Raw genomic sequence first — 18,815 nt, 5'->3', positions numbered from 1 at the left:
GGATGCAGCTGCTCCTGCCTGGATCCCAGCAATTTCTGGGGTTTGCCAGGCAAAGTGCCTTTTGTGACCCTCTCTGGGCTTTGGTAATTTTGTCTGCAAAATGACTGGGCTGTGGTCAAGTGAAAATCAAGAAGGAGGAGGGTGGGGGCCATACAACCATGTCATCCCAGGCTTGGGACCCTAAAGGCTGGCAGGTGTATGGCACAGTGGTCACATCCTCTTCCTGCTGTCAGCCACATAGCTGTCCTGTCTTCTTATGGATTGCATTGCCGTGATTGCCGATTGCCAACTACCGGGGTCCAGGCTCTCCTCCTTCCATGCTGGGGCCATACAATTTGAGAGAGGCCTCCACAACTCATTCCAGGGACCTCCCTGCCTACGAGAGTCTAAGTAGTTCCTTCCTGACCTGACCCAACCGAGCTCACGGTCAGGAAATGGTCAGGCTCTAACTGAGTCCTGGAGGTACTCAGGACAGGTGGGTACTTTAATTTAGCTTCAAAACAAAAGCCTTGGGGCACCTGGGTGGCTCAGTGGGTTTAAGCCTCTGCCTTCAGCTCAGGTTGTGATCTCAGGGTCGTGGAATCGAGCCCCGCATCGGGCTCTCTGCTCAGCGGGGAGCCTGCTTCCTCCTCTCTCTTTCTGCCTGCCTCTCTGCCCACTTGTGATCTCTCTCTGTCAAATAAATAAATAAATTCTTTAAAAAACAAAACAAAACAAAGCAAAGCAAAACAAAACAAAATAAAAAACCAAAAGCCTTGACATTTATTTAGAGAGGAAATAAACAGTTAAGGAGAGGAAATAAGAATGTCAACACAAATCTGTTTTCTATTGTCCTGAGATATTTACTTCTTATTTTTCTTATTCTTTTCCATTCTATTCCCTTCTAAAGACCGGAGCCCTATAGGCAGCCAGGTCTTTCTGGAGTGGACATTTGTCTGTTGGGAAATGTCCTGGCATCTGATCATTCTGCCTAGGTTTGGGCCTGATTCCCATCATAGGAATGGAAAAGGCTGGAATGTCACTTTCTAGGTCTCCATGCAGTAGACTGCAGTTACTTGGACCCACCTGGCTCCAGTGACCCCAAGACCCAGAGGAGACTCCGTCCTGATGCCCCATCTCCAGCCTGCTTGCAGGGGGCGCAGCAGCAGCAGCAGGGCAGGGGGTGGCACCCAGAGCCCCATACCAGCAACACTACAATGGGAGTCATTGCCAGTGGGATTTGGGACTGGGGGTGGGTTCTCTGATACTCTGGCTGTGTGGGGATATTTTGCCTGGGGTCCTGACCCCTGCCCATTTTCTAATACTGGCTCTGCATCTGTCCCAACCATTCTTTGAGTGGCTCCCTGTGCTTTCACTAAATTTACTTTCTGCTTATTATCAGCTAAAGCCTATTTCTGTTGCTTACCAGCAGAAGCCTAGAACAAATACCACCCTCCCTCCTGAGAAGGCAGCTTGACATCTTGGTCCCAGACCAAGCAGGATGTTAAGGGATGTTTTCCAGGCATGTGTGGCTCCATCTTTGAGGAGTGTTCTGGGAAACACATTTTGTTTTGTCTTCTGGAATATTTTAGTTCTTAAAAATCACCACTCCAGAGAGTGGTCCTGCTGGTCCGTTCCTAGCACTGGTGACCCCATCCTCACAAGGAAGGCATGTTGGGGCATCGCATACTTGTGGTTTGTAGTAGTCCCAGTCACACATAAAAACCAGTTCCTATTCTGAGCACTGGAGAGGAGGGGGTGTCTGTCAGTCCTAGAAGGACCCCTTGAAATGGTCTTGTTGGGTACTTCTCACAGTGGTGCTGGCAAGCCAACTGCATCAGGATCACCTGGGAAGCCTGTTGAAAATGCACATTCCAAGGACCCACTGCTAAATCAGTGAGGTCAGGGAATCTGCATTCTGGAGCTCTTTCTAGCTCCCTGGCCCCCTTACACAGACAAGAGCGAAGAACCCAGATTCCCTGATCCCCAGGCACTTAACAGCCCCTTGACAGCGCTTCAAGTAGATTCTGCCCCTTCTCTGCAAGAAATCATGATCCAGGTTGGCTGCCAACAAGGCCAACCTGGTGGGGAGGGGCTGTTGCCTCTGGAAAAAAACTGTGATGAGTATGGAATTTACAATCTGGCTATTTCAGCAAATATTTGTGTGCTTTGCTGAAAGGTGCACTTTCAGATCAATTCTGCACTGCGTCTTTTTCAAATTATTATTCTAAGCTTGCAAAATTGAGTTTATTACTAATGTAAAAATAATAAACTCAGGAATCATTCATTATTCTCCACCCTCTGGAGTCAGCTGATTTTTTTAAAAACAAAATCAGGGAAGTCCAGGATAACCCTAGCTTTCTTGACTAAGGGACTATGGGGTTGAGATGAGAACTTGGTGGAGGGGCAGGTTTGAGGGGAGTAGGACATATTGATTTTTTGGTGCATGTGGAATCATCATTGAAATATTGGTGAGCAAAGGCCAAACAGATCTGGAGCTTAGAGGAGAGGTCTAGTTTGAAAGCAAAAAATTAGAACCTTTTAGCACACGTAAGATTGTGTTTTAGCACAAGTAAGATTGGTTCTAAGATAGTGTTTTCTGTGGGGAGTAAGAATAGACCGTATTAATGCCTTTGTCCTTCAGCAGAAAATGGGGGTCGGGAACAGAAGGAAGGGTGAGTGGTGAGAGGCTGGGGCTAAATATCATTTATAAATTTTATCTAGCACCAACATTCTGCTGCTCTGTGTCTTCAATATTTGTGAATTTGATTCAGTTCTGTTCATTTCAATTCAATTCATCTCAACTCTTCAATTCCCATTCAACTATCCCAGTCACTGCCCTGAGCACAATTCAATCCATCAGCTATTTTTTGAACACTTACTATGTTTTAGGGCCTGGGACTCACCAGTAAACCTGAGATGGTCCTCATCCTGAGTGAACGTCCTACTTGTCATGTTGGGCAATGGGTCAGGGTGTGATGTTTAGGGTCAGGACTGAAGTCCAGAGTAAGGAGAAAACATCCCCAAGGCCATAGAGAAGGATGATCAGAGAGGCTCAAGCCATGATTCTGGACTTCCAGCAAAGTGGGGGATTTCTCTGAAGCATGGTACAGTCAGAACAAGGTGGTAGGGTATGAAGGGACGGTGTGAAAATGTGATAAGCAGCTTACTATTTGCCCAGTAGATTGACAGCTCAGTAGGCTCTAGAATACTGTTGAGGGTTTTTGGGCTCACCACTGTGGTTACTGACTCTTGAACTGGTAAGAGGATGAGAGAATCTCAGGACTTAGGGATCATCCCATTTAATCTTCCGCTGTTTAAAACAGTCTTGTCCATCTCCAGTGAAGAGGAGCTCACTACCATCCAAGGTAGCTCATCTCTTATTCAGACAGCTCTGATTGTCAGAAATCTGTTTTTTGTTTGTTTTGTTTTGTTTTTATAATGAAAGGAGATCTCTCCTGCTGTGGTTCCAATCCACTGACTAGTTTTAGCTCAGCTCCTGGGTACCACAGATCATGTCTGCTCACTTTGTCCTGTGATAGCCCATTAGAGACTTGGAGGTGATCATGTCCCACTGAGCCTGTCTTGTCTAGGTTGAGTGCCCCGGATCCCTCAGCCATTGGGTCCTCTCCCCATCCTGTCCTCTCACTCCTGATATACTATGGTTGTTCAGTGTCCCTTTCACAGAGCTGAGCACAGCACTCCAGAAGTGTGGGCTGGACTTATCCTGTGATGAATGTGACCTTTTAATGCTTATTGCAGGACCAGGAGCTGCCTGTATATCAACCTAAGACACACGACCTTGTGACCTACTGTCCATCTACCAATCACCCCTTGCTTCCACTTAAAGACATTGGCACCTTTTGATTCATTCATGTGTGTAAGGAATGGTGTGATCAGCAGGGCCCAGGGAAAATGGTCTCAGTCCTTGGCAAGCGAAAACCTGAGAATACAGAAGGTGTCTTATGAATTCCTAGCACTTACTAGTGACTGGGCTAGCAAATAGGTTTCATTCCCTTGATACTCAAGGAGTGGTCCATGGACCTGCTATATCAGCAATACGGGGGAGCTTTTTGGCATATGCACAATCACAGGCCCCATTGCAGACCTACTGAATCAGAAGCTGTGTTTGAAAAAGATCCTCAGTGACCCTATGTCCTTTGCCTTTTATGAACCCTCAGTCAGGCTGCTTGGTTCAGTCTCCAGGGCATGTGGACTATGCCAGGATGACCTTCCTAAAACTCCAAACTGTGTCTAGGGATTAAAGGATCTCTATTGCCTTCAGGATGGTCTACCCCCTGAGGCATCATAATGTACCTTGTACCAATCTCTAGGGCCTACTGCCCTACTCATAACTGAATGCCCCAGTCACACAACATGACCCACATCTCCCCAGAAAGGCCAGGCTGTTACACCCCTCCATACCTTTGTCCAAACTCTTTCCTGTTTCCTCGGCTTGGAATTCCATCCCTAGACCCCTTCCTCCCTCCCCCAAACCAAGAAACTTTTCCTCAGCCTTCATCTCAGCTTGAGCTTCAGTATCACTTCTTGATGCTGCCTGATTTGTTCCTGCATCAAATCTAGCCTTTCCCTCTAGTGAGCACTTAACATAAACACACTGGACTATTATCACTAACCCACATGTGTCCTCCTCACCAGTCTGTGGATTCCTTGGGGCAGAGTCTGTGTCTGGTTTATCTTAGAGCCTCACACACAGTAGGTGCTCAATAAAGGCTAAGTTGCTGAGACAGTTAACAAAAGCCCCAATGGCCACAGGAGAGCTCAGGTGGAAGGAAGGCTTATTTAGAGTTTATGCCTCATGGTTACCTGTCTCCCTGCTTCCCAGTACAGGGGCCCTCTCTGCCCATGAAGGGTTCTCAGAGAATGAGCTCCTTATCATTCTAACACTCCTAAGTTAAATAGCAGCCATTGCCACCACCAAGAAATGCCATGGTGCTCCAAGTTTCCTGGCTCTTAGGCCTGCCTTAATTCATCCCACTTTTCTGAGCCCATTGTGGGCTAGGCTTGACTGCTAGGAAGCTGAGATGGAACAGATCTATTCTGTGTCTTAGAGAATTCACAGCCTGGTTAGGAGTCAGGCTCAGATGACTTCCAGTTGTGCTCTGGAGGTCTCAGAGAGGACGTGCCCCACTGGGTAGGATGTCACTAGGAAGGGACAGGGCAGGACTGGCATCCAAAGCAGAGGGAACAGCAAAAGCAAAGGCCTGGTATAGGGAATGGTTACTGGCTAGAGCAGAGGCATGTGAAATGAGAGTCTGTTAGGGTGAGTTGGGGCCAGGTTATGGGAGGAGGGGTCTAAATATGCTAAGAAAACACATTGCCCACAGGGCTCCCATGGCTGTTCATGTTGCACACTGCCCAAATTTATCATGTTTTAGGATGACATTTATTTTGTAAGGAACCTCTTTGTTTTGAAAATTAGAAAATATTTTTGCTATAATTTTTTCACTCTAAGGATAGGTAACATAATACATTTATCATGATTTTCTGGCAGAGGGAAGTAAAATGTTTTGTTCTAACCAGGTTGATACTTATTGTTCTGTTTCTACTTTGGAAGAAGGAATACATTTTATAACCAAAAGACCTAGTTTATGAAAATATAGACTGCAGAATGCAAGCTGACGATACTCTCAAAAATATTCACTTTTATATGAATTTTCCTAGTGCCAATTTGACATGTTTTATGTAAAATTAGTAGTGTAAGTGTAAACAGGAACCAAAACTAGTATACCAAATGCTTTGAAAGCATCAAAGGAATTGAAACATTCTCTAAAGAGAAATTAAATGGTAGTGTTTAAGAAAACTATGTTTAATGCTAAACAATTGGAGATGATTGATATCTGCTTCTATTTTTTTTTTAAAGATTTATTTGTTTATTTATTTATTTGAGAGAGCAAGAGCAAGCGAGCACAAGATTTGAGGAAGGGGAGAGGGAGAGGGAGAGACAGAATCTCCAACAGACTCCGTGCTGAGTGCAGAGCCCAACACTGGGCCTGGTCTCATGACCCTGAGATCATGACCTGAACCAAGAGTCAGACACTTCACTGACTAAACCACTTAGGAACCCTCATGTCAGCTTCTCTTAAGAAGGAAATATAGGGCAAAATGTCAGAAGAAAACTCGTTTTACTATGAATTCTATCATCAGCCCCTTTGTGACCCACATAAAATTTTAAAATCAATTTCTGTATAAAAATATTGGGTGCAACAATTATTATTTTTATAAGAAAGGTTTGTAATGCTGAAAAATATCCTGGTCTTTCATTCTTCTAAATGACATGTAATTTAAAGAATTGGTATGAACTTGAACAACTCTAATTTACAACTGAAATTGACTGCTGTGCTATTGACGAGGCATTGATCTGTGAGCAACTAAAACCTTAAACTGTTTTCTGAACTCTCCTTTTGATGTTCAACAATACACTTGCATCAATAATTTACTGGATGCCTTTCTGAATATTTTTGTAGCTCTCAGAATGTATTTAACTTTGACAACATTGGTTGCCAATGGAGAACATAGCTTCTTGAAATTAAAATGTATTTAAAATTGCTTAAGATTGATAATCAATCAAATCTAGCTATCCTTTCTAGAGAAAACAAGATATTGGAACAAGTAAGCACTAAAATGATCATAAACTCTTTCCATGAAAGTGAGAAGCATGTTTCAGTCTAGGGTCCACTAAAAGGCAAAGGCTGAAACGGGTTTTCATGAGGGTGATTCATTTTGGGATACTGGTGCCAAGGAACTGGGAAAAGTGAAACAGAGAAGAAAGTCCATGTCCCTGGTATGCAGCTGATCATGCTGGGCTCCAACTGGCAGGGACCCAGAGGAGCCACGTGGAATGCACCCCATGGGGCAGAAGAATGGTGCATGTCTCCACTGGAGCCCATCCTGCATGGGTCAGGGGTGGTTGTTCTCTGAGGGATTAGATTAACACTGCCCTCCACCCGCCCACCCCACCCCCGCCTTGTACTTCAAAGTTTGCACAGTTGTCAAATGTGGTATGTGACCCCAGCAGAAAATCCCTAGAGCAGAAAGCAGGAGATATTGGGGGGAGGCAGCTGAGGTGAGGTGCTTGCAGGTTGCCCTTGTAATACAGCTGAGTGCTTTAGAAACAGCTGAAGTAAAAATGTGGCTGAGAGGGACGGGGGGGTGGGGGGTACAGGGGTTGACAAAAGAGGTGCCTGATAAAACAGTTTAAAAACAATTAATTGTATTCCAATACTAATTCTAGTGAGTAGAAGCTCAAATTTCTTATTTTATTTCAAACACTTTATTCCATTTTAATGTATATATAGTACACACATCCTATGTGTACAGCTCAATGAATTTCAAGTGTTCTTTTATATTCTACAGTTGATTTATTTTATACAAAATGACTTTGATGTAATTGTTATTAAGATTTAAATAATATACCCACTTAGAATTTTACCTGGGAGGGGGCAGCTTATTCTACTTTGCCTTAAGATGCCATATGGATAGCACTTGGGGCTCTGAACAACAGTGCGGTGCATGTCCTAGCTGGACAGAGTTGGACACTCTTTCACCCAGTTGGGTGAGGCTTGGAAAAATTGTAGTAAAACTGACTTTGTAATCTGGATATCTTTTCTGAAACCTCAACCAGGAGAATTTGCCACTTTAAAGGTCCTTACAATAATAAGAGGACCCCTTTAGAGCAGGGGAGCCTATATGCTTAGCTTTGGGGAACATTCAAATTCCTTCCTCCCTCCTTGACTACCTTGAAGGTGTTCCTACCAGAGAACACTTGGGATTGCAAGATATAGGTTAACCCAAAGCATGCGTCAGAGCAGGGCTTCTCAGCCAAGGTATGAATGAAATTTAGGACCAGATTATCCTTTGTTGAGGGTTGTTGGGAGGGCTGTCCTATGCATTGCAAGAACTTTAGCAGCTTTCTAGCCTTTACCCACTAGCTGCCAATAGCAACTGGTTCACCTCCAACCTGCCGCATGACAACCCAAAATGTCTCCAGATGTTGTCAAATGTTCCTAGGGGGCAAAATAGTCCCCATTTGAAAACCACTACTTTAGAGGGTGGAAGGTCCATTTGTATAGCTAATTACTTCTTTCCGATATTTCTTTCCATAAGCTCTGGAAGTTTTTAATACTTTCTTTAAAAAAAAAAAAAAAACAAGATGGCATAATATTTCCCCCATAGGGAAGATTCAGTGAAAATCACAACTCAGACGCCTGCAAGACAAGATGGCCATGCCAGTGTCTGAGACCTGGAGAGTGGAGGTCTGGAAGCGGAGTCAGGATATTCAGTGATATTCAGTAACCACTTCACACTGAAGATGGGGATGGTGGGGAGGTGGGGGGTATGTGGAGCCCAGCATGTCTGGCCACTGAAGGGGACCCATGATGTGAGCATTATGGGAACCCTCTGTGAAGCTACCACATCTAACTGCCACCATTGCTATGGCCATGATGTCCTGAGACAAATGGCTTCTGCTTCACTCTGCCTTCCAAATCCTATATTAGTCTAGGTTCCACTAGACTATATGGGATCCTCTCTTGGGTTCCTATATGGGTTCCTCTCTGACAACTCTAACTCTACAAACCACACAGGGAAGGAAATTTTGGGAAATGTAGTTCCCAGCCCGGTTCTGGAGCAGGGGTACCAAGAAGATCCAGAAGAGTCAACCCCTTTGTCAACTTGGCATTCATGCAAATCCCTTCCACTAAGACTGACTTCTGACTGGATCACTCGGCCTTTTTTTTTTTTTTTTTAAAGATTTATTTATTTATTTATTTTAGAGAGAGAGTGGTGGGGAGAAGGGTAAAGGGAGAGAGAATCTCAAGCAGACTCCTCACTGAGCATGGAGCCCACTGTGGGGCTTGATCTCATAACCCTGAGATCATGTCCTAAGCCCAAGTCAAGAGTCAAAAGCCTAACCAACTGAGTAACCCAAGTGCCCCTCACCGTCTCTTTTTTGTATCCTGTACCTTAAACACAGAAGTATAGAATTAAACACTATTAATATACTTCATAATAGCCAGCAAAAGAATGGGAGGGGGAAAACAGAAAAAGAAGTTATACTCATAAATATACCAAAGCAAGGAAACAAGAAATCAAATGGGTCTCATTTTGGCAACTGGTTGTGTGGTTGTAGCTCGATTTTACTTTTTCTTCAACTACTTATTCCTTAATCTTTTTTTTTTTTTTCTTTTAGCAAGCACTTTGGCAAGTTATGTTTCCTTGTCTGGTGGGATAATTCAAACCTTCATTCCTGAAGGGTGTATGTCACTAGATTTTGCTGATATTTTCCATGCACTTTGACCACAGGACATGGGAGCATTAGGAAGCGTCCAGAAAGTCTCCCGGGTTCCAGAAAGATTCCTCTTTGCCCTTGTCTTAGTGTGTTCAGGCTGTTATAAGAAAGTGCCAGAGACTGGCTGGGTGGCTTATAAACAGCATTTATTTCTCACAGCTCTGAAGGCTAGGAAGTTCAAGATCACAGAGCCAGCAGATTTGGTGTCTGGTGAGAGCTCACTTACTCATTGATGGTGGAAGGGTCCAAGGGAGCTCTAGGGAGTCTCTTTTAGAAAGGCACTAATCCTATTCATGAGAGCTCTGCCCTTAGGACCTAATCACCTCCCAATAGTCCCATCTGCTAACACCATCACTTTGGGTGATTAAATTCAACATATGAATTTGGAGAGGGAGGACACAAACATTTAATCTACAGCAGCCCCCATTGTATAATAACCACTCTGGTGAGTACAGGATGGAGAACACTGTGTGTCCATTGATGGAAGCAGTTTTCCCTTGGGAACAAAGATTTCTATGCCAGAGAGCCCAAAGCCACAGGGATGGAAACAAAAATATTGCTAGTGTTATCATTAAGGGGAATAGTGGTATGAGCCACTCCTGGCTGTGGAGTAACAGTGCCATACCTTGGTTACTGCGTTGGAGCATATACCCCAATACCCTACAGGACATTATCCCAATCCTGCAAAAGCTTGTTATCCAGCTGATGCCAAAAATTAGTATTCAAAAGGCCATTCCACTCTTCTATCAGGCCTGCTATTTCACAGTGATGGGAACATGTCAGATCAGCAAACTCTGTGAGCTTGAAGAATTTTTCAGGGCAGTCACTTAAGCTTTATCTTTTCTTACTCAGGTCATGAGGGGAACGTAAAGCCTGAGCTCACCATTTTCTTTTTTTCAGATTCTTTAGCATAATTGAAAGTAGTCAACTAACCCCACTGTCCTTTGTTTCCAATATAATGTTCTATTGCAGTAGCTGTTGGGATATCTGGCTCTCTTTTTACAGATGGCTACAAGTCATCATAATTTAGATGTTTTGCCACTTTGTGCCATGGATGACCATGGAAGGCAATGGAGTTATTAACATTCTTTTTTTTTTTTTTTTAAGATTTCATTTATTTATTTGACAAAGAGAGAGAGATCACAAGTAGGCAGAGAGGCAGGCAGAGAGAGGGGGGGAAGCAGGCTCACCGCTGAGCAGAGAGCCTGATGTGGGGCTCGATCCCAGGATCCTGAGATCATGACCCGAGCTGAAGGCAGAGGTATAACCCTCTGAGCCACCCAGGCGCCCGAGTTATTAACATTCTTAATTCTAATTTAGGGATATTGCCCTGAACTACTAGTGCTTTCAGTCAGGAACACAGAACATTTACTAGTATTATAGGAATAAAGGGTTTAACATAGGAGTTAGGGCTTATGAAAATCTGGGAGTGGCCATGGGAGCCAGGTTCTAGAGGGAAAAGTTGAGGTGTTCAAAAAGCAGTTGCTGAACATTTCCATCTGAAACATATGTGGTGCAAGTGGCACAGGTGGGAAAGATGAGCTTGTAGGAAAGCCTGAGAAGCTGCATGCATCTGGCTACTGAAGTGAGGCAGTGGAGTGGGAGCTCATGGGGAGATCTGCAAAACCAGTACAGCAGTCCAGACTGCCTGCTGACGCTGTCATCATGGCTGACCGCCATGTCTTTCCAATAACCATGGCTTCCTATTAGCTTCTCCTTCTCAAAATTTGCGTGGGTTCCTCTCATCATCAGTCTCCACTGTTCTGGAACCATTCCGGAAACAGGAGACTGGGAAGTGCAATTCTGGCCTGAAACAGGAGTGGTAGTGCCAAGTTGACAGCAAGACCACCCAGCACAATGTCCAACTGTGGGGGGATTGGTTAAATAAATTATGAGATAGCCATATAGTAAAATCCTATGCAGCCTGTATCAGGGTTCCACCAGAGAAACAGCCCCAGTAAGAGGTAGATGTATTAGGAGGTTAATTGCAAAGCATTGGCTTATACGACTGTGGAGGCTGGTTAGGTAAGTGAAATCCACAGGGCAGCCTGGAGTTTGGGCATGAGCAAAGGATGCTGTCCATAGGCAAAATTTCTTCTCCAGGGAAGCTTCAACTCTGCTCTTTAGGTCTCCAATTGGCTCAATCAGGCCTGTGTGGATCATCTAGGATAATCTCCCTTACTGTCAACTGATTATGGACTTTAATTACGCCCACAAAATACCTTCATGGCAATAGCTAGATCAGAGTTTGGCGGATTAATTGGGGACTATAGCCTAATCACATCGATGCATCAAGTTGACCATCCGATGGCTACTGAAAAGAATGAAGTTGATTGGTATGTGTAATGTGACAGTTAATGATACTCCAGAACATTTACTGATACAGGAAAGTGTTCACAAAATATCAAGTTGAAAAGGAAAGTTTTAAAATGATATATAGCGGGGCGCCTGGGTAGCTCAGTGGGTTAAAGCCTCTGCCTTCTGCTTGGGTCATGATCCCAGGGTTCTGGAATCCAGCCCCCCATGGGGTTCTCTGCTCAATGGGGAGCCTGCTTCCTCCTTTCTCTCTCTACCTGCCTCTCTGCCTGCTTGTGATCTCTGTCTGTCAAATAAATAAAATCTTTTAAAAAATGATATATAGAGTATGATCCTCTTTGTGTAAAAGGATTTCTATTTAAGCATAGAGAAAATAGACTAAAATAGCACATGAGAATGTTCAGAGTATAATTACCGAGTACAGAGAGAATGAGCGCTGAAAATTGTTCTCCTTTTTGCTTATGTGTATTTCATAAATGATTTACAGCAAATAAATGATGCTTTATTGTAAGAAAAAAATGAATATTCTATTTTATTTTTAAAAAATACTTAATTAATTTATTTGACACAGAGCTAGAGAGATCACAATTAGGTAGAGAGGCAGGCAAAGGAGGGGGGTGGAGGGGGTGGAGCAGAGAGCCTGATGTGGGCCTTGATCCCAGGACCCTGAGACCATGACCTGAGCGGAAGGCAGAGGCTCAACCCATTGAACCACCCAGGTGCCCCTGAATATTCTATTTTAGGTGCATTAGGAAACCTTGCTAATCAAAGAACAGCGGGCTCCTCCCAAGGTGTGGGGGATGGGGAGGGAGGGACTTCCTCCCTCCTCCCCACTCTCTCTCTCCTTCCCTATCTACTTACAGACACCAAAGTTATTTGCCAAATAGGAAGCTCTCAGGTATTAGAATGAAATGCTTTCCTCTTACTTCTCTTTAGCAAGTAGGAGGTGGATACTGTGGGTAAGATTCGAAAGCAAGCGTTTAATTTAAAATACACAGTGGAGAGAACCTTTAATATAATATTAATTCCTCCTACAAATTAGTGAGGTTTAATAACCATGTGAGCCATCGGGAATCCTGGTGTGACTCAAAATGACATCTGCATAATGGTCTAATTAATAATGTATATGTTAATAAGAATCTCATTAAAGCCAGGGTACAATTAGCAATGTACAATGCAATTCCTTAGCATCTGTGGACCGATGTAGTGCTCTGGTGATTCTGGTTGTAATTTCCAATGATAAATGGCCTTTTAAGTCTCATTAATTGATTAAGGAGGCAGCGATTAGTGCAAAAACCCAACTCCTTTGGAAGTACGAAAACCACTGGTAGGACAGTGATGATTACAAACCAGGAAGAGCCTGATGAGCTCGTGGCAGGCAGCTGGAGGTGCAGAGTAAGTAGACAGGTGAGCCAAACCCACCCATGCATGTCCCCACTACTCCCCAGGCCTGAGCATTTGACTCTGCTGTTACCAGTATTTTCGTAAGAATTATATCAACACTGATTAATTTTTATGGGAAAAATATTTTTCAAAGCAAGCGCCATAAAGTTCATTGATTCCTTTGGTCATTTTTCTCTTCAATTTAGTTGATCTCTTCTCATTCTTACTGACATCATTTCAATCAAGGCTGTTGTTCACTAAGAAGCCTTGTTTATTGATCAGTTTGGTTTTTTTTCCAGTTGACTCATGATAACATCTGCCTTTGTGGTTTTTCTTATATTGGCCACTATTTAGATCAAGCCCGAGTTTCCTGGGCCATATTTAGCAAATCAATGTCAAGATTTGATGTTTTAGTCAATGTTTAGTCAATGAGAATTTCCACCATGTGGGGTTTTACCCTTGTCAACTGTATTGCATGCTGATTATTGTCACATATCATCTTTGTCATACATAAATGACCAAGAGCTTATCTTTATTTCTAAGCTAACCCATAAAAAAGTGTGAGCATGTTTATGAACTAGAGGCAGATATTTGGGGGGAGGAAAGGAAGTGGGGGAATAAGAGTGATAGTTCCGGAGACAGAGACACAGAGAGATGGAGAGAGACACCAACAGGTTGTAGCAGTTCTAGTTTTTGGGTGCTCTGATTTCCATCAGGGTCTTTTCCTTGGAGTCTAAACTTCTGCTTCTCTACTCACCTAATCCCATGTTCTCTGAGCTTCTGCTCTGAGCTGGACCCTGTGCCATGGAAAATGGAATAATATAGGAGGTCTGTTGTAGAGGGTTCCCAATCAAGCGAGCCAGACATAGAGGCCAAGTGTGCTAAGCAGTGGTCGTGGTGATCCAGGGTGAGGAGATGTGTCTCTGCACCCCCGGCACCTGGCACAGGGCCAGGCCAGAGAACATGCTCGTAAACTTAAGGATCTGGCCTTCAATTAACATGCATTTTTTGAAACTTTACTCTGACCTGGGCACTATGTTATGATTTGAAGTCATAGCTGCTGAGCGAGTAGGGCACTGGGACAAAGAAGATGCTAAACGGAAACAAGCATGTTGAACATACAAACTCTGATTAAAAAACAAAAAGTAGGCAGGAATCTAGTAATGAATTTTTAAGACTGAAGCCAGTGCTGCTACACTAAGGGCTCGTTTGGAAGGCCAGGAACGCCATGGCACAGGTGAGCAGAGTGCCTGGTGGGGTGATGTTTGACCCCATACTTGGGGTAGTTTCTTTTCTCTCAGCTCTTGGGTCTGTGTGCCTGGAGCTGTTATTCCATCCTGCCTCCTGGTTTCCTCTCCTGGGAAGCAGGGGTGCCCAGGAGGGGCTCAGGAAACTCCGGTTCTGGCCCTGCCCCTGGGCACTTTAGGGGCTACGGGCCTTAGTTCCCCTATTTGTAGCTTCATTCTACCCAGTGCCCTTCCTCTTGGGGTCGCCAGTCCTTGCCATTGGGAAGTGCCAGCTGGGAGACCCTGCTTAGAGTCTGGGTTTCTGCCCATTGGTCTTTGACCCCTGGAACCCTTGGACCCCAGGTCCTGCCCACTCAGGGATGGTTCCAGATAATTGAGACAGCTCCTTGGACAGAACCCACTGGGACTCACAATCTCCTATCCAGTGAGGGATTTCAGGTCCTCCACTGCCTGATCTAGATTCTCTTAGATTCTCCCTCCTGCATTCACTGTCCAATGCCCACTTGCCCAGCTGAGATGATTTCCCCTAAGCTGTGTCAGGGTGGGGCTGGGGTCTTTCAGTTGAAGAAAATACCGGGTTTGGGACGCCTGGTGACTCAGTCGGTTGAGTGTTGACTCTTGGTTTTTGCTTAGTTGTTTTCTCAGGGTCTTGGGATTGAGCCCCATGTCAGGCTTCCTGTTCAGTGGGGATTCTGCTTGAGGATTCTCTCGAGCTCTCTCTCTCTGCCCCTCCCCTTATGTACTCTCTCTCTCCCCACCCCTCTAAAATAAATAAATAAATCTTTAGGGGGAAAAAAGCACCATAGATTTTTGGAGTCTACAGAACTGCCCCAGTCTGTATCCAAAGGCTGACCTATTCATTTCAAAGTGAGGCTCATGAGACAAAGGGCTAACATTTATTAAGCACTTGCCACGTGTCAGGGTCTGTGCTGGATTTTTAAAGGTCATAATCTCAATTACCCAGAATTAGACTTATTGTTCATAACCTGCTCATGAAGAAACTGAGGCTAGGAGTTTTAGTGGCCTATTCAAGGTCCTGCAGGTACAGACCATCTCAGCCTTGCTTCTCACTTCCTAGGAAGAGTCTCAGGGTCTGCCCAATGGTCAGATCTCCACTGGCTCAGAGGCATTTTGAGACCATAGGACTTTACCAAGCGATCACCTTAGGAGAGTAGAGGCAGCTGTTCTAGTGGGCTCTGGGCAGCATCTCCTAGTCTTACCCTTTCCCTTGTTGGAGCCTTATCAAAGAGAGACCACAAGAAAAGTCAGCCTTAACGAAATACGAAATATGAAAACTTAATGTATTGTTAATACAATAAATCATTGATTACCACACAGATCTTATTATCTGAGATTATACAAAAGGAAGGGCCCTAAGAAGTGATCTGGTTCTGCCCATTATTATTCAGAAAGGGCAAAAACACCTACCCCGTGTCCCACCAGCACATTCCTGGGCCAGCCTGGCTCTGTCTCCTTTTTTCTGTGACTCAGAAGTTCAATACAGGCCAGGCTCTAGATCTACATGGGCTTTTCTTCCTTTCTCATCCTTCCTTTAACTTTCCCTTTAAGAGTCACTCTCCTCTCTCCCCTTGATAAGAATTTCACAGCAATTCACACACCCTGAGGGGTGAATGCATAGCAGATTGCTAAAGCCAGGCTGTAATTATCCATCCTTCTGCTCTGACTGAGGAATTCACTTGCTCAGGGATGAATGCTGCCTGTTCTCTCACCCATGCTAGTATTTCTTGAGCATATGCTCTGATCTGGCTCTTAGGGGGCCCTGCAATGGGGGGCCTTGCGTTGGGGGGGCCCTGAGAGGACTCAAACGGTGCCATCCCTAGGGGTTCCCAGTGCAGCAGAGGACTGGAGATGGTGCCACAAGTAGTTAGTAACAGAGAGAATGTGGCAGGTGTTGAGGTGACCCATAGGCCTTGCATAGATTCCGGTGGGATTTGGACAATGCCGGTGGCAGAGGTGGGGCTTGCAGCAGCTGTTTCATGTATGAAGTGGCATGAACTGAGGTGTGGAAGTGGGAAGTAAAGAGAGGGGGTGTAAGAAGGAGAGTCAAGGCTGAAAACACAAGTTGGGTCTGACCATAAGCCCTAAATATCTGAGACTTTGGTCTTGCCCAGAGGTTATAAACAGGGTGTCTCAGAACAGACAGAGGCCTCTCATGGGTTTGTTTGTAGTTTTGTTTTTATTTACTTTTATTTTTATTTATTTAAAAAATTATTTATTTATTTGACAGACAGAGATCACAAGTAGGCAGAGAGTCAGGCAGACGAGAGAGAGAGAGGAAGGGAAACAGTCTCCCCGCTGAGCAGAGAACCCGATGCGATGCGGGGCTCGATCCCAGGACCCTGGGATCATGACCTGAGCCGAAGGCAGAGGCTTTAACCCACTGAGCCACCCAGGCACCCCTTGTTTTTATTTTTGATATTTCATATTTGTGGCCAACTTTGGAAACCAGAAGATTTCACATGAGAAATGGATTTTCAGCTTGTTAGAAATATACAAAGAACTGGCAACTTTGGGCCTGACCTTCTGCCTGGCAAAATGACTAGTGTGTATTTAGGGATGTGCATTTTCTGGGGACAGGGACTGTGTCTCCATCGAATCTTTGAGGGGTCCAAGATCCCTCCAAAAATTAGAGGCACAGTTGAGGAAAAATATGGAGTGACATGGAAACTATATACAAAATAACAAGTGAGGAAATGGTACAAAGGAATAGCTAGGAAGACATTTTATAAAAACATATACATAAAGAACATTAGTTGTCTCTGGGCAATGTGATTAGAAGTGATTCTAATTTCCTTTACTTGTTTCCATTTTTTACATAGAATATTTAATAGCAAGAAAATTAGTTTTTGAATTTGTTTTGAAGACAGATCTGAGCTAGTTGTTGTTATTTAAAGACTCAAAGTTTCCCAGCCACATATAGGATGAGACTTTAGTTCTTAGTCTGCTGGCCTAGCCCTTCCTCGTCTGACCAACACTTTCCAGCCTTGTCTTCTCTTCATCTCTGTCATGGCACCTGGGAACTTCTGTCCTCTCTGCACTCTCTGGGCATTTGGTGGTAACATATCTCTGTCTCTTCTCCCATTTCTCTTTCTTATGAAACTCCTACTCATCCTTTTAGGGTGAGACATTGCCAACTCCTTCACAAAGCCCTACCCATCCTATCCTGACAGGGACTTCTTCTTCCATGGCGCTGTTTGTAAAGTATGTGTCTGACTCTGGCACTGGACTCTGGGCTTCTAGAGGGCAAGCAGAATGGCCTCTTCATTTGTTGGCTTGTCCACTGGGCCCTGTTTGTAGTATGTGATCAGAAAAATGCTTGTTGAAGTCAACAAACTGGAAATAAAGAGAAAAAAAATGAGGGTTTTAGTTAGAAAATATGGATCCAAGTCCCTGCCCTGCCTCATAATGCCACTGTGACCAACCATGGGAAAGTCTTAACCTATTTGTCTACTTATCCATCTGTAAAATGGGCACACAGACCTGCTCTGAAGGCTTAAGAGAATGGTGTATGTGAAAGTTCTTTAGAAACTGCAAAGTGTTAAATGAGTAATAATTCTACAGTCACTCGTGTCCGTTCCTTTAAGGCAGCTCTTCCAGAATGTTCTGGGAGGTGTGGACTAACTTAGTCAAGGTCACATACTAAGTCAGTGGTGGAGCTAAGACTGAAATCCTCTCCTTCTGTATTTATGGACCATTAGCTACCCTGTTACAGTGTGTTGAAAGAAGCTAGAAAATGTAGTCAGGAGCTCTTCATTGACTTCTCTGTGCAGATGTTGTGGTTTCTTTGCTGCTGGGAATAAGAGAGTCTTGGTTCTCACTCTGACTGAACTGCCCCCAGCCATTGCCATGTTGTAGCCACCATCTTCCCCGCCCAACTTAGAAGCAGGCATGAAATGCCTGTTTTAGCCTCCTTTTGCTCTTTTCCTTGAGTCCTAGGTAACCCTGTCAGGTACTGAGCTGTGGGCTGGAATGGGATGGGGTGGGGAGATCCTTTTGCTCTATGACTACAGTGGGATTAGAAATGACGATTCTGCTCAGAGGTAGAGGAGAGTGAACTGGCACTGGGCACACTCCATCAGGCTTGCACATTGGCAAACCCACAGAGGCCAAAGACAAAAAATACTGGGCTGTGGGAAATACAACCCCAGGACTTATGCCAGGCTTGGATATTAGACACCATCACCCCATCCCTTGACAAGATATAGTAAGTAAGCAGAGAGGCATAAAAAGTTGGCATATTTTGGAGCATAAATTCTGAGCTATGTTCGCTATTGCATGCCCAGAGGATCCCTCAGTTCTGAATCTCCAGCTTTGTAAACATAGGAGAAACTACCTGGCCTTCCTGAGCCTCCCTTTCCTTTATCTGTGAGACAAGAGATTCCTTCACAGAACAAATACTGTTCGAGCAACAATACTGTGCGGAGGAAACCTTAGTGAATGAAATAGATGGGATGCCTACTACCTTCGTCAGTTCAGGTTCAAGTGTGATGGACATAATTCCTGCACCACCATCCTCCCAATGAGGAGACAGCATATGGGAAAGCTCTGTAAAATGTGGT

The sequence above is a fragment of the Neovison vison genome, chromosome 9, assembly GCF_020171115.1.
Source record: "Neovison vison isolate M4711 chromosome 9, ASM_NN_V1, whole genome shotgun sequence".
Taxonomy (NCBI): Eukaryota; Metazoa; Chordata; class Mammalia; order Carnivora; family Mustelidae; genus Neogale; species Neogale vison.
The sequence above is the reverse complement of the archived record's forward strand: the minus strand, read 5'-3'. Positions refer to the sequence as shown.